The following is a 10,002-nucleotide window of genomic DNA, read 5'->3' as shown; positions in this document are numbered from 1 at the left end:
TGTGACTTCCACTCACAGAGTTACGTCTGTATTTCGTGGATCTCTTTGCTAGCCTTATTTCTGTGGAATCTGAGAACAGATATTTCGGATCCCTTTGAAGACTATAGGGCCAAAGGAAATATCCTCCGATAACAATGAGAAAGAAGCTTTCTGAGAAACTTCTTGGTTTTCTGTGAAATCATCTCACAGAGTTAAAGCTTTCCCCTCAAGAAGCCTTTCGCTAAGACAGTTCTTGTGGAATTTGCAAAGTGATATTTGGAAGCCCATGGAGGGCTATGGTGAAAAAGGAAATATTCTCCGATGAAATCTGGAAAGAAGCTTTCTGAGAAACTGCTTAGTGTTCTGTTAAGTCATGCCACAGAATTACAGCTTTCCCCTCAAGAAGCCGCTCGATAAGCCTGTTCTAGTGGAATTCGCAAAGTGATATTCGGAAGCCCATAGAGGGCTTTGCTGAAAAAGAAACTATCCTCAGAGAAAAACTGGAAAGAAAATTTTCTGAGAAACTGCTTTGGAATGTGTTACTTCCACTCGCAGAGTTACATCTGTATTTCGTGGATCTCTTTGCTAGCCTTATTTCTGGGAATCTGAGAACAGATATTTCGGATCCCTTTGAAGTCTATAGGGGCAAAGGAAATATCCTCCGATAACAAAGAGAAAGAAGCTTTCTGAGAAACTTCTTTGTGTTCTGTGAAATCATCTCACAGAGTTACAGCTTTCCCCTCAAGAAGCCGCTCACTAAGCTTGCTCTTGGGGAATTGACAAAGTGATACTTGGAAGTCCCTAGAGGGCTATGGTGAAAAAGAGAATATCCTCCGATGAAATCTGGAAAGAAGCTTTCTGAGAAACTGCTTAATGTTGCGTTAATTCATCTCACAGAGTTACAGGTTTCCCCTCAAGAAGCCGCTCGCTCAGCCTGTTCTTGTGGAATTGGCAAAGTGATATTCGGAAGCCCATAGAGGGCTATGGTGAAAAAGAGAATATCCCCAGAGAAAAACCGGAAAGAAGCTTTCTGAGAAACTGCTTTGTGATGTGTGATTTCCAATCACAGAATTACATCTGTATTTCGTGGATCTCTTTGCTAGCCTTATTTCTGTGGAATCTGAGAACAGATATATCGCATCCCTTTGAAGACTATAGGGCCAAAGGAAATATCCTCCTATAACAAAGAGAAAGAAGCTTTCTGAGAAACTTCTTTGTGTTCTGTCAAATCATGTCACAGAGTTACAGCTTTCCCCTCAAGAAGCCATTCGCTAAGACAGTTCTTGTAGAATTTGCAAAGTGATATTTGGAAGCCCATAGAGGGTTATGGTGAAAAAGGAAATATCCTCACATGAAATCTGGAAAGAAGCTTTCTGAGAAACTGCTTAGTGTTCTGTTACTTCATCTCACAGAGTTACAGCTTTCCCCTCAAAAGGCCGCTTGCTAAGCCTGTTCTTGTGGAATTCGCAAAGAGATATTTGGAAGCCCATACAGGTCTATGGTGAAAAAGAATATATCCTCCGAGAAAAATTGGAAAGAGGCTTTTTGAGAAACTGCTTTGTGATGTGTGACTTCCACTCTCAGAGTTACATCTGCATTTCATGGATCTCTTTCCTAGCCTTTTTTCTGTGGAATCTGAGAACAGATATTTGGGATCCCTTTGAAGACTATAGGGCCAAAGGAAATATCCTCCGATAACAAAGAGAAACAAGCTTCCTGAGAAACTTCTTTGTGTGCTGTGAAATCATCTCACAGAGTTACAGCTTTCCCCTCAAGGAGCCTTTCGCTAAGACAGTTCTTGTGGAATATGCATAGTGATATTTAGAAGCCCATAGAGGGCTATGGTGAAAAGGGAAATATCCTCAAAAGAAATCTGAAAAGAAGCTTTCTGAGAAACTGTTTAGTGTTCTGTTAATTCATCTCACAGAGTTACACCTTTCCCCTCAAGAGGCCTCTCGCTAAGCCTGTTCTTGTGGAATTCGCAAAGTGATATTTGGAAGCCCATAGAGGGCTATGGTGAAAAAGAAAACATCCTCCAAGAAAAACTGAAAAGAAGCTTTCGGAGAAACCGCTTTTTGATGTGTGAGTTCCACTCACAGAGTTACATCTGTATTTCGTGGATCTGTTTTCTAACCTTATTTGTGTTGAATCTGAGAACAGATATTTCGGATCCCTTTGAAGACTATAGGACCAAAGGAAATATCCTCCGATAACAAAGAGAAAGAAACTTCCTGAGAAACTTCTTTGTGTTCTGTGAAATCATCTGGCAGAGTTACAGCTTTCCCGTCAAGAAGCCTTTCGCTAAGACAGCTCTTGTGGAATTTGCAAAGCGAAATTAGGAAGTCCAGAGAGGGCTATGGTGAAAAAGGAATTATCCTCTGATGAAATCTGGAAAGAAGCTTTCTGAGAAACTGCTTAGTGTTCTGTTAATTCATTTCACAGAGTTACAGATTTCCCCTCAAGGGGCCGCTCGCTAAGCCAGTTCTTGTAGAATTCGCAAAGTGATATTTGGAAGCCCCTAGAGGGCTATGGTGAAAAAGAAAATATCCTCAGAGAAAATCTGGAAAGAAGCTTTGTGAGAAACTGCTTTGTGCTGTGTGACTTCCACTCACAGAGTTACATCTGTTTTTCGTGCATCTCTTTGCTAGCCTTATTTCTGTGGGATCTGAGAACAGATATTTCGGATCCCTTCGAAGTGTATACCGCCAAAGGAAATATCCTCCGATAACAAAGAGAAAGAAACTTCCTGAGAAACTTCTTTGTGTTCTGTAAAATCATCTCGCAGAGTTACAGCTTTCCCCTAAAGAATCCTTTCCCTAAGAGAGTTCTTGTGGAATATGCAAAGGGATATTTGGAAGCCCACAGAGGGCAATGTTGAAAAAGGAAATATCCTCAGATGAAATCTGGAAAGAAGCTTTCTGAGAAACTGCTTTGTGATGTGTGACTTCCACTCACAGAGTTTCAACTGTATTTCGTGGACATCTTTGGAAGCCTTATTTCTGCGGAATCTGAGAACAGATATTTCGCATCCCTTTGAAGACTATAGGGCCAAAGGAAATATCCTCCGATAACAAAGAGAAAGAAGCTTCCTGAGAAACTTCTTTGTGTTCTGGCAAATCATGTCACAGAGTTACAGCTTTCCCCTCAAGAAGCCTTTCGCTAAGACAGTTCTTGTGGAATTTGCAAAGTGATATTTGGAAGCCCATAGAGGGCTATGGTGAAAAAGGAAATATCCTCAGATGAAATCTGGAAAGAAGCTTTCTGAGAAACTGTTTAGTGTTCTGTTAATTCATCTCACAGAGTAACAGCTTTCCCCTGAATATACCGCTGGCTAAGCCTGTTTTTCTGCATTTCTCAAAGTGATATTTGGAAGCCCATGGAGGGCTATGGTGAAAGAGAAAATATCCTCAGAGAAAAACTGGAAAGAAGCTTTCTGAGACACTGCTTTGTTATGTGTGACTTCCACTCACAGAGTTTCATCTGTATTTCGTGGATCTCTTTCCTAGCCTTGTTTCCGTGGAATCTGAGAACAGATATTTCGGATCCCTTTGAAGACTATAGGGCCAAAGGAAACATCCTCCGATAACAAAGAGAAAGAAGCTTTCTGAGAAACTTCTTTGTGTTTTGTGAAATCATCTCACAGAGTTACAGCTTTCCCCTCAAGAAGCCTTTCGCTACGACAGTTCTTGTGGAATATCCAAAGTGATATTTGGAAGCCCATAGAGGGCTATGGTGAAAAAGGAAATATCCTCAGATGAAATCTGGAAAGAAGCTTTCTGAGAAACTGTTTAGTGTTCTGTTAATTCATCTCACAGAGTTACACCTTTCCCCTCAAGTGGCCGCTCGCTCAGCCTGTTCTTGTGGATTTCGCAAAGTGATATTTGGAAGTCCATAGAGGTCTAGGGTGAAAAAGAAAATATCCTCAGAGAATAACTAAAAAGAAACTTTGTGAGAGACTGCTTTGTGATGTGTGACTTCCACTCACAGAGTTCCATCTGTATTTCGTGGATCTTTTTGCTAACCTTATTTATTTGAAATCTGAGAAGGGATATTTCGGATCCCTTTGAAGAGTATAGGGCCAAAGGAAATATCCCCCGATAACAAAGAGAAAGAAGCTTTCTGAGAAACTTCTTTGTGTGCTGTGAAATCATCTCTCAGAGTTACAGCTTTCCCCTCAAGAAGCCTTTTGCTAAGCCTGTTCTTGTGGAATTTGCAAAGTGATATTTGGATGCCCATAGAGGGCTACGGTGAAAAAGGCAATCTCCTCAGCTGAAATCTGGAAAGAAGCTTTCTGAGAAGCTGCTTAGTGCTCTGTTAATTCATCTCACAGAATTTCAGGTTTTCCCTCAAGAAGCCTTTCGCTAAGCCTCTTCTTGTGGAATTTGCAAAGTGATATTTTGAAGACCATAGAGGACTACGGTGAAAAAGAAAATATCCTCAAAGAAAAACTGGAAAGAAGCTTTCTGAGAAACTGCTTTGTGACGTGTGGCTTCCACTCACAGAGATACATCTTTGTTTCGTGGATCTGTTTGCTAGTGTTATTTCTGTGGAATCTGAAAACGGATATTTCGGATCCCTTTGAAGATTATAGGGCCAAAGGAAATATCCTCCGATAAAAAAGAGAAAGAAGCTTTCTGAGAAACCTATTTGTGTGCTGTGAAATCGTCTCACAGAGTTACAGCTTTCTCCTCAAGAAGCCTTTCGCTAAGACAGTTCTTGTGGAATTTGCAAAGTGATATATGGAAGCCCATAGAGGGCTATGGTGAAAAAGGAAATATCCTCAGATGAAATGTGTAATGAAGCTTTCTGACAAACTGCATAGTGTTCTGTTAATTCATCTCACAGAGTTACAGTTTTCCCCTCCAGAAGCCGTTCGCTTAGACTTCTTGTGGAATTTGCAATGGGATATTTGGAAGCCCATAGAGGCCTAGGGTGAGAAAGAAAATTTCGTCAGATGAAAACTGGAAAGAAGCTTTGTGAGCAACTGCTTTGTGATGTGCGACTTCCACTCATTGAGTTACAGCTGTATTTCGTGGAGCTGTTTGCTAGCCTTATTTCTGTTGAATCTGAGAACTGATATCTCGGAACCCTTTGAATTCTATACGGCCAAAGGAAATATTCTCCGATCAAAATGAGGAAGAAGCTTTCTGAGAAACTTCTGTGTTATCTGTGAATTCATCTCACAGAGTTACATCTTATCCCCCCAGAAGTGGTTCGCGAAGACTGTTCTTGTAGAATTTGCAAAGGGATATTTGGGAGACCATAGAGGCCTATGGTGAAAAAGAAAATATCGTCAGATGAAAACAGGAAAGAAGCTTTCTGAGCAACTGCTTTGTGATGTGTGACTTCCACTAACTGCGTTACAACAGTATTTCGTGGAGCGGTATGCAAGCCTTATTTCTGTGGAATCTCAGAACTGATATTTCACATACCTTTGAAGACTAGAGGGCCAAAGGAAATATCCTCCGATAACAAAGAGAAAGAAGCTTTCTGAGAAACTTCTTTGTGTTCTGTGAAATCATCTCACAGAGTTACAGCTTTCCCCTCCATAAGCCTTTCTGTAAGCCTGTTCTTGTGGAATTTGCAAAGAGATATTTCGATGCCCATAGAGGTCTACGGTGAAAAAGGAAATATCCTCAGATGAAATCTGGAAACAGGCTCTCTAAGAAACTGCTTAGTGTTCTGTGGATACATCTCACAGAGTTACAGGTTTCCCCTCAAGAATCCGTTCGCTAAGCCTCTTGTTGTGGAATTTGCAAATTGATACTTGGAAGCCCATAGATGGCTATGGTGAAAAAGAAAATATCCTCAGAGGATCCTGGAAAGAATTTTCTGAGAGACTGCTTTGTGATGTGTGACTTCCACTCACAGAGTTCCAACTGTATTTCATGGATTTCTTTGCTAGCCTTATTTCTGTGAAATCTGAGGACGGATATTTCGGATCACATTAAAGACTATAGGGCCATAGGAAATATCCTCCGATAACAAAGAGAAAGAAGCTTTCTGAGAAACTTCTTTGTGTTCTGTGAAATCATCTCACAGAGTTACAGCTTTCCCCTCAAAAGCCTTTTGCTAAGCCTGTTCTTGTGGAAATTGCAAAGTGATATTTGGAAGCCCATAGAGGGCTACGTAGAAAAAGGAAATGTCCTCAGATGAAATCTGGAAAGAAGTTTTCTGAGAAACTGCTTAGTGTTCTGTTAATTCATCTCACAGAGTGCAGCTTTCCCTTCAAGAATCCGTTCGCTAAGTCTGTTCTTGTGGAGTTTACAAAGTGATATTTTGAAACCCATAGAGGGCTATCGTGAAAAAGAAAGTATTCTCAGATTAAAACTGGAAAGAAGTTTCTGAGAAACTGTTTTGTTATGTGTGACTTCCACTCACAGAGTTACAGGTGTATTTCCTGGATCTGCTTGCTAGCCTTATTTCTGTGGAATCTGAGAACGGATATTTCGGATCCCTTTGAAAACAACATAGCCAAAGGAAATATCCTCCGATAACAAAGAGAAAGAAGCTTTCTGAGAAACTTCTTTGTGTTCTGTTAAACCATCTCACAGATTTAGAGCTTTCCCGTCAAGAAGCCTTTCGTTAAGCCTCTTCCTGTGGAATTTCCAAAGTGGTATTTCGATGCCCATAGAGGGCTGCGGTGAAAAGGATAATATACTCAGATGAAACCTGCAAAGAAGCTTTCTGAGAAACTGCTTACTGTTCTGTTAATTCATATCAGGGAGTTACAGCTCTCCCCTGAAGAAGTCTTTCGCTAACCGTGTTCTTGTGCAACTTGCAAAGGGATATTTCCATGCCCAAAGAGGGCTACTGTAAAACTCGAAATATCCTCAGATGAAATCTGGAGAGAGGCTTTCTGAGAAACTTCTTAGTGTTCTGTTAATTCATCTCACAGAGTTACAGCTTTCCCCTCAAGAAGCCTTTCGCTAAGCCGGTTCTTGTGGAATTTGCTAAGTGATATTTGGAAGTCTGTAGAGGGCTATGGTGAAAAAGAAAATATCGTCAGAGAAAAACTGGAAAGAAGCTTTCTGAGAACCTTCTTTTTGATGCGTGACTTCCACTCACAGAGTTACATCTGTATTTCGTGGATCTGTTTGCTAGCCTTATTTCTGTGAAATCTGAGGACGGATATTTCGGATCGCTTTGAAGATTATAGGGCCATAGGAAATATCCTAAGATAACAAAGAAAAAGAAGCTTTCTGAGAAACTTCTCTGTGTTCTGTGAAATCATCTCACAGAGTTACAGCTTTCCCCTCAAGAAGCCTTTCGCTAAGCCTGTTCTTGTGGAATTTGTAAACTGATATGTCGATGCCCATAGAGGCCTACGGTGAAAAAGGAAATATCCTCAGATGAAATCTGGAAAGAAGCTGTCTGAGAAACTACTTAGTGTTCTGTTAATTCATCTCACAGAGTTAGAGTTTGCCCTCAAGAAGCCGTTCGCTAAGTCTGTTCTTATGGAATTTGCAAAGTGATATTGGGAAGCCCATAGAGGACGATGGTGAAAAACAAAATATCCTCAGAGAAAAACTGGAAAGAAGCTTTCTGAGAAAGTGCTTGGTGATGTGTGACTTCCACTCACAGTGTTAGATATGTATTTCGTGGATCTGTTGCTAGCCTTATTTCCTTGGAATCTGAGAACTGATATTTCGAATCCCTTTGAAGACTATAGGGCCAAAGGAAATATCCTCCGATAACAAAGAGAAAGAAGCTTTCGGAGAAATTTCTTTGTGTTCTGTGAAATCATCTCACAGAGTTACAGCTTTGCACAACAAGAAGCCGTTCGCTAAGTCTGTTTTTGTGGAATTTGCAAAGTGATAGTTGGAGGCCCACAGAGGGCTATGGTGAAATAGAAAGTATCCTCAGAGAAAAACTGGAAAGAAGCTTTCTGAGAAACTGCTTCGTGATGTGTGACTTCCACCCATAGAGTTACATGTGTACTTCCTGGATCTATTTGATAGCCTTACTTCTGTGGAATCTGAGTACAGATATTTCCGATCCCTTTGAAGATTATAGGGCCAAAGGAAATAACCTCTTATGACAAAGAGAAAGAAGCTTTCTGAGAAACTTCTTTGTGTTCTGTGAATTCATCTCAGAGAGTTTCAGCTTTCCCCTCAGAAGCCTGACGCTAAGACAGTTCTTGTGGAATTTGCAAAGTTATATATGGAAGCCCATAGAGGGCTATGTTGAAAAAGGAAATATCCTCAGATGAAATCTGGAAAAAAGCTGTCTGAGAAACTGCTTAGTGTTCTGTTTATTCATCTCACAGAGTTACAGCTTTCCCCTCAAGAAGCCGCTTCCTAAACCTGTTCTTGTGCAATTCCCAAAGTGTTATTTTGAAGCCCATAAAGCCCTATGGTGAAAAAGAAAATATTCTCAGAGAAAAACTGGAAAGAAGTTTCTGAGAAACTGCTTTGTGATGTGTGACTTCCACTCACACACTTACATCTGTATTTCGTGGATCTCTTTGTTAGCCTTATTTCTGTGGAATCTGAGAGCCGATATATCGGATCCCTTTGAAGACTATAGAGCCAAAGGAAATACCCTCCGATAACAAAGAGAAAGAAGCTTTCTGAGAAACTTCTTTGTGTTCTATGAAATCATATCACAGAGTTACACCTTTCCCCTCAAGAAGCCGCTCGCTAAGCCTCTTCTTGTGGAATTCGCAAAGTGATATTTGGACGCCCCTAGAGGGCTATGGTGAAAAATAAAATATCCTCCGAGAAAAACTGGAAAGAAGCATTCTGAGAAACTTCTTTGTGAGGTGTGAATTGCACTCATAGAGTTCCATCTGTATTTCGTGGATCTCTTTGCTAGCCTTATTTCTCTGGAATCTGAGAACAGATATTTCCGATCCCTTTGAAGACTATGGGGCCAAAGGAAATATCCTCCGATAACAAAGAGAAAGAAGCTTTCCGAGAAACTTCTTTGTGTTCTGTGAAATCATCTGACAGAGTTACAGCTTTCCCCTCAAGAAGCCTTTCGCTAAGACAGTTCTTGTGGAATTTGCAAAGTGATATTTGAAATCCCATAGAGGGCTATGGTGAAAAATGCAATATCCTCAGATGAAATCTGGAAACAAGCTTTGTGAGAAACTGCTTAGTGTTCTGCTAATTCATCTCACAGAGTTACAGCTTTCCCCTCAAGAAGCCGCTCGCTAAGCCTGTTCTTGTTGAATTCGCAAAGTGATATTTGGAAGCCCTTAGAGGGCTATGGTGAAAAAGAAAATATCCTCACAGAAAAACTGGAAAGAAGCTTTCTGAGAAACTGCTTTGTGATGTGTGACTTCCACTGACAGAGTTACATCTGTATTTCCTGGATCTCTTTGCTAGCCTTATGTCTGTGGAATCTGAGAACAGATGTTTCCGATCAATTTGAAGACTATGGGGCCAAAGGAAATACCCTCTGATGACAAAGAGAAAGAAGCTTTCTCAGAAACTTCTTTGTGTTCTGTGAAATCACCTCACAGAGTTTCAGCTTTCCCCTCAAGAAGCCTTTTGCTAAGACAGTTCTTGTGGAATTCGGAAAGTGATATTTGGAAGCCCTTGGAGGGCTATGGTGGAAAAGAAAATATCCTCAGAGAAAAACTGGAAAGAAGCTTTCTGAGAAACTGCTTTGTGACGTGTGACTTCCACTCACAGAGTTACATCTGTATTTCGTGGATCTCTTTGCTAGCCTTATTTCTGTGGAATCTGAGAACAGATATTTCCGATCCCTTTGAAGACTACAGGGCCAAAGAAAATATCCTCTGATAACAAAGAGAAAGAAACTTTCTGAGAAACTTTTTTGTGTTCTGTGAAATCATCTCACAGAGTTACAGCTTTCCCCACAAGAAGCCTTTCGCTGAGACAGTTCTTGTGGAATTTGCAAAGTCATCTTGGGAAGCCCTTAGAGGGCTATGGTGAAAAAGGAAATATGCTCAGATGAAATCTGGAAAAAAGCTGTCTGAGAAACTGCTTAGTGTTCTGTTAATTCATCTCACAGAGTTTCATCTGTATTTCGTGGATCTCTTTGCTGGCCTTA

Source organism: Theropithecus gelada, chromosome 10 (genome assembly GCF_003255815.1).
Source record: "Theropithecus gelada isolate Dixy chromosome 10, Tgel_1.0, whole genome shotgun sequence".
Lineage (NCBI taxonomy): Eukaryota > Metazoa > Chordata > Mammalia > Primates > Cercopithecidae > Theropithecus > Theropithecus gelada.
The sequence above is the reverse complement of the archived record's forward strand: the minus strand, read 5'-3'. Positions refer to the sequence as shown.